Genomic DNA, 7227 nt, shown 5'->3' with positions numbered 1-7227 from the left:
TTTTACAGTGATTGTTTTGCATATTCTGAATTCGCCTGTTTACTGTGATCTTATTGCATATATATATATATATATATATATATATATATATATATATATATATATATATATATATATATATATATATATATATATATATATATATATATATATATGTCGTGCCGAATAGGTAAAATTGGTCAATTACCAATAATTCATTTAAAATTAAGTCCTTTCTAAAAGTTTCTCTTATACGTGCAAAGATATATGTTTTTTTTATTTATCTAAGTTTGCAGTAATTTAACAATTATCAAACACAATGAAATACATTTTTTTTCGTTAGGTTCAGAATGATTTTTCCGAAATTATGTCATTCACAAATTTTCGCTTGCTTTATTCGGCAAGAAGAGCGTTGTTATTTAAGCCAAAATCACAAGCTTACCATTTTGGCTTAAATAATTACGTTCTTCTTGCCGAATAAGACAAGCGAAAGTTCGTGTATGCAATAATTTCGCAAAAATCATAATGAACCTAACGAAAAAAAATATACTTCACTGTGTTTGTTTATTATTAAATTACTGTAAACTTAGATAAAATATAAGACGTCTCCCAGTACTCGCTGCTATGTAGTAATTTGAAAAACGGAGAAGAATCAATTTTGTTAATCCTCATTCACCTTTGACTTTGTTAAGTAAGCTTAATTACAACTTTCATCAGAGTTTTTTGGCAACCATCAGAACAAACTCTGTCAGGTCAAGAAAGGAAGTCGATAAACTTTCACCATCAAGATTAAACGTCTATTATGCTGTTGTTTTAAGTTTGTATGTATGAGAGGAAAAAAAAATTTTTGTTTGTTTTTGAAAATTGTTGCCGTTGGTGAGGTGTTTTATTTGTTAGGAAACAGAGTGATGTGTCTCCTTTGTTGGATAATGACTCCGCGGAGTGATTAGGCAATCGCTGGCGTAACAAACGCAAGTTGGCAGCGTGTAAGCAACGGCTAGCATACGTATGTAAGGTAGCAGTCTGTTAGCAGCCACCTGCTGACTGAAGCTCGATTGCAGTGTTCAAGCCGCCGCCTTCTGACTGGAACTAATTAGCAGTGGGTAAGCAGCCGCCTGCTGACTGGAGCTAGGCTTTCCATTTCATTTAAAAAAAACAAAGGTTCATCTTCTGTTGTTCTTGTGGCTGTATTCTCTTCGGAGGTTTAGATTCTCAAGTACAACTCTTTAACATTCCGAGTAACGACGCCAAGTAGGAGACAAGCATATTTAATGCAATGTAGCGTAATTTATTTTTCAGCGTTTTTCTTTCTAGGAAATCTACATATACCGATTTAAAAAAAATTGCAGCTTAAGCACAGTAATATTATTTTAAAAACATCCTTAGCAATAGATGATTACCAGCTTAATGTTTCCATAAGTATCTTTCACAGTAGCATCGCAAATAAGCAAATATAATGATGCCAATGGGTAGCTGCATATAGGAAGTGAGAGGAAAGGGAGCGCCGGATGGAAATTAGATTGAGTGAGGAGGAAGAAGAGGACTAGGAGAGGACTAGAGTCCATCTAAGGTGACCTCCATGGTTCTTGTAAAGAGAGATATACAGTACAAGTAACACTTGCAATAACAGTATAACTGATGGAAGATAAGAAAGGCATTACTTGGGAGGAAAATTATTAAACTAGATACAAAGTGGAAAAATATTTAGCATTCGGAAATACCATGACTCCAGCAGCATGACGACCATATCTTCTCTCCAATAAATCCCAATAATCAGATGGCACAGAAAAGAGATTGGGATTTCAGTAAACTTATGACTATTACACCTTTCATGGCAAGGTAAGGGGGGGATTTCCTTGATGCTGTTGAAGAACTTTTGTTCCAGGGAATTAGAACGCTATGTGAGTATGTGATCCCTGTGGGTTTATCGATTCTTTGTTAAAAATATAATCATTCGGAAGATTTCGATAATTGTTCACAGCAGCATAAACAGATGCGTACAAAAGTTATACCATGGTTGGCACTGGTATCTTTACAGCGTAGTTCCCCACAATTAAAGAACTACGAGTATTAATGCGTAGCCCCAAGACAGCAGAGTCGGCGGCACTCAACCACAATCCACCTAGGCTGGGATTCTCTGTTATCTTGAGCCCCAGACTCTCCTTGAGTAAGGTCGAGCCTCGTCTCCCTTGCCTTAACTTATTTATACGTCTCGAGACAGTTCAGGAATTAGGAACATTATGTAATACAGTGCATAAGCTCTCTTTTACGACTCACTAATATTAATAGGGCTAACTTTGCCACAATATATAACACAAATGTAAGGCTAGATTATGACGCAAAATTTTTAATGTCATTTAAAAAAAAATTTATTATTATAGTCATCAGTCCATTAATTAAAATTGTTAGTGAAATGAGCTACAGCTAGGGGGCGTCTCACAGATATTTTTAACCTTCGTGCTGCTCCTGTCATCAGTGTATCTGACAAACAGTAGCCCACAAGTTCAAGCTCTTGTTTCATGTATATGAGGGAAACTGGTCGGCGTCACCGCACTACTTTACTCTGAGGAAACGTCCTCTCATTTCACCTGTTGCTACATTTGCAGCATTGCATAGCTCCTGATGACGCGTGGAGATGCGTGAAAGATTTTGAGCCGTAGATTTCCATCCCCGTGGCTTGCTTTGCATATATATATATATATATATATATATATATATATATATATATATATATATATATATATATATATATATATATATATATATATATATTATACACACACACACATAACATAGGGAGGTACAATCTCTTGAACTGTACTGGGGACCCTCATCCTCAGAGAAATGAATAAACTTACTTCAGGGAAAACTCAAGGTTCTCCTACCACCCCCTATATTTGATATAGACTTATTTAAAGACAAAATACATTAGCAAAAATACAATAGGGAGTAGAACAACACAGATATCATCTCAGAGCTATATCTCGAACACTTCGTCCAGCTCCCCGGCTGTTGGCCGCGTGCCCAGAATGCTGCATGCATTTCCCCTCTGGATCGCAACACTGAGTCTCTGAAAGAGGAAGCGGGCCACCCTGTGCTCCTTGGTTTCTATGATGAATTTTTCACCCAACTCTTTGAGGAACTTTAGAGCACACTTGCCCCATGCTCCATGGGTCTCCGACTCTATTGGAATGAAGTTATAGCAAGGGGAGAAGGCCTTCATATTTGCAGGTCTTCTGGGTCTCCCTGTGGCTGGCAGCTCCACTCCCTTCAGCTTCGGAGTATGGCAAGTAGGTGTCTGCCAATGTGCCGGCACATGTGTAGTCCCAGGCAATCATCCTTCCAGGGTAGCATAGTGGCTCCCTCAAGACGCTTTTGACTTCCGTCAGACATCTGTACTAGGGGTTCGCGTTGGGCTGGGCACCGGGCTGTGGCGAGGCTTCTCTTTATGATGTCATTGACCTCTTCAGGTCTAGCATAATTCCCTTCTGATGTGTGACACACGAGACCATAAAGTCCGAAATGATCAACCGTCGCCCTGCCGTAAATACACCTATGTTCGGTGAGTACGGGGGCGGCTAGGCGAAGAGCAACACCAATTCGAATGGCCTGTGGGTCGAGTAGAGTGCCCAGAGAGGAACTGGGAACAGGTAGAAGGAAATCTGAATGCGGTGCATTCACCGCTAGGAGACGAGTTTTGTCTTCTCCCGAATCATTGGTGAGCATTGTGTTGGCGATTTTTTTCCATGATCAGTTTGTCCCATTGGAGCTGTTTGTGCTCTCTGGGAGGAGCTGGTCTACTGGAGGAGTCTGCGTGGATGTCTCACCGCACGGCTGCTTCAATGAACCTGGGGTCTTGAGCTCCTAACCCACATCTCAAGCGTTCGGGGATAATCTTCTTGAGCAGTCCACTGGACGCCAAACACGAAAACAGAAATGCAGGTAAATCTACCTGCGTTGCTTTGCGCACCTCTATACCTCCCAGTCGCACTGGGAGGGTTGCCTAAGCCCATTACTGATGTTCCAGTGACAGATTCAGTGCCTTCATAAAGATTGATCTCAGGAGGAAATCATATTCGTTGAGTGTTGGGTTGTCAAAAGAGGACATACAGGGCATTAAGGGAATCAAGATCTCTTATTCTCTCCTCCAATCTCTTCAGGTCATTCAGTTTGTTGTTGAGGAGGGTACTCTTGGATGGAATGGTGATGATTTCACACTTGGAGGGATTGAGGATGAGTCCCAAGGCTTCTCCCTGTGTCTTCATCAGTTGTAGGTCCTCTAGCAGGGACTCTTCAGTACCTGCCAGAGTGCCATCGTCCAGGTACCAGATGTTGAGCAGATGCAGAACAACCACTGTGAAAAATAACGAAATTCCAAGCGCTTTCGTCACTTCTCACATTATCAAGGAAATATGAAAGTTCTTGGATTCTTTTCATTTTTTCACAGTGGTTGTTCTTCATATTATGTATGTGTGTGCATATATATATATATATATATATATATATATATATATATATATATATATATATATATATATATATATATATATATATAATGTTGTGCCGAATAGGTAAAACTGGTTCAATTAGCAAGAGCTCATTTAAACTTAAGTCCTCTCAATAGTTTTCTCTTTTACGTTTAAAGGTATTTTTTTCATTTATGTCAATGAAAAATTAATAATTTTGTACCAAAAGAACCTTAGAAAACTTACTTAACGTTATTTCAACTAGCGCAATTTAATTTAGTATAATCCACCTAAATATGTTTTAGATAAGTTTACAATAATTTAATAATAAGCAAACACAATAAAATACATTTTTTTTGTTTGGTTCTGAATGTTTTGGCGAAATTATTGTATACACAAATTTTCGCTTTTCTTGTTCGACAAGAAGAGCGTTTCTATTGAAACTATTATCGCAAGTTTTACCTATTCGACACGACAATATATATATGGATATATATATATGGATACTGATAAATTCAAGAAATTTTCTAGTTGTATGCAGGCGAGCTGCTTTTGGAATATTGATAAGTGTTCAGGTATACCATAGGTTGCGTACGTCATGGAAGACGTATGATGGGATGAGAGATTTACAAAGAACCGTTGAAGTGCTTAGGAAGGCTGTGGACCGCCACTATGCATGAGATCCAGTCATAAACCTGGGCAGCTGTCATGATCATAGAGAACCTCGTAGCTGATAAGGTTGAGGAATTCCCTCCAGACCTAACACATTCCTCTTATCACATTCCTGGTTGCACGGCTCTCTTGGCTGGGAGGCTCCTGATTGGCTGAGTCAGCTACTGCCATCCCATTACCTAGAATGTGTGTGTGTAGAGGGAAAGGGAGGACTACTCATATGAAAGCAGGAAGGTAAGGTTTACTGGTGGGCGGCCTTAGAGCAACATCGTGGTGGTGGCTGGGAAAGTTATGCCAGAATACGTGATGTCAGGGAATGAGATTTTTTGATGGAGGTGGAGAGGGAAAAGTAATCTAACACTTTTCTCCAAAAGGTAGAAGAGGTGGCAGTGAAGATAGTTTACACAAGCAAAGCAGTTTTTCCGTGGTTATTGAACGCACACTTTCTGCGCTTCATTACTTCCTATCTAAGTAGCTAAGTACTTTCTAAGCGTGTAACAGACTTTAAAAGTTTGTGAATTTCTCTCTGAGTAGAGGGATAATTAACCTGAACCATTAGCTAGATGGATGGATCAATTAGGAAGAGCCATTACTGAGGGCAAACAACTTTCGGTTTGCCAGAAGGCTAACAGAAATAACAAGTGGAAGGCGAGTTAATATTGTGGAAGGCAAACGGCACTCTTGGAGATTCCTCGTCCTAGCATTTACATCTCTATAATAATTTTTTTGATAGTGCTGGCAGTAACCAGTAATTATATATATATACATATATATATATATATATATATATATATATATATATATATATATATATATATATATATATAGATATATATATATATATATATATATAAGTAAAACAATCGCAGACAGGCGATCTTAACAATGCACGACAAGCCAAGGGGGGTGGAAATCCATGGTTGACAAGAATGTAACTGAAAAATTTTTCATAAAACGCAGTTTTGAAAACAAAATGAATATTTCCTTTGGTTTACATAAATTGGATTCATTTATATTTAATAAAAATTGGGAAGAATTTAATGATACATTAAACAAGTAATAAATGTTAATTCTTGGGTAGAGTATTAAGGGGTTTCACAGAGTTGGATGTCGTCAGGCGTGTGTGAGGTGTTGCTTTGTTGTGGGATGTGATGGTGTAGTGTAGTCTTGACCTTTTATATGCATTCCTTTAATGTATTGCTTTTATAGTTCCTTGATAATGTGAGAAATCACGAAATCGCTTAGAATCTCGCTATTCTTTCACAGTGGTTGTTTTGCATATATATGTATATACATATATATATGTATATACACACACACACACACACGCACGCACACACACACACACACACACACACACACACACACACACACACACACACACATATATAGATATATATATATATATATATATATATATATATATATATACATTTTATTTTTTTTATTATCACACTGGCCGATTCCCACCAAGGCAGGGTAGCCCGAAAAAGAAAAACTTTCACCATCATTCACTCCATCACTGTCTTGCCAGAAGGGTGCTTTACACTACAGTTTTTAAACTGCAACATTAACACCCCTCCTTCAGAGTGCAGGCACTGTACTTCCCATCTCCAGGACTCAAGTCCGGCCTGCCGGTTTCCCTGAACCCCTTCGTAAATGTTACTTTGCTCACACTCCAGCAGCACGTCAAGTATTAAAAACCATTTGTCTCCATTCACTCCTATCAAACACGCTCGCGCATGCCTGCTGGAAGTCCAAGCCCCTCGCACACAAAACCTCCTTTACCCCCTCCCTCCAACCTTTCCTAGGCCGACCCCTACCCCGCCTTCCTTCCACTACAGACTGATACACTCTTGAAGTCACTCTGTTTCGCTCCATTCTCTCTACATGTCCAAACCACCTCAACAACCCTTCCTCAGCCCTCTGGGCAACATTTTTGGTAATCCCGCACCTCCTCCTAACTTCCAAACTACGAATTCTCTGCATTATATTCACACCACACATTGCCCTCAGACATGACATCTCCACTGCCTCCAGCCTTCTCCTCGCTGCAACATTCATCACCCATGCTTCACACCCATATATATATATATATATATATATATAT

Source organism: Cherax quadricarinatus, chromosome 1 (assembly GCF_038502225.1).
Source record: "Cherax quadricarinatus isolate ZL_2023a chromosome 1, ASM3850222v1, whole genome shotgun sequence".
Classification (NCBI taxonomy): domain Eukaryota; kingdom Metazoa; phylum Arthropoda; class Malacostraca; order Decapoda; family Parastacidae; genus Cherax; species Cherax quadricarinatus.
This window is presented reverse-complemented; position numbering follows the sequence as displayed.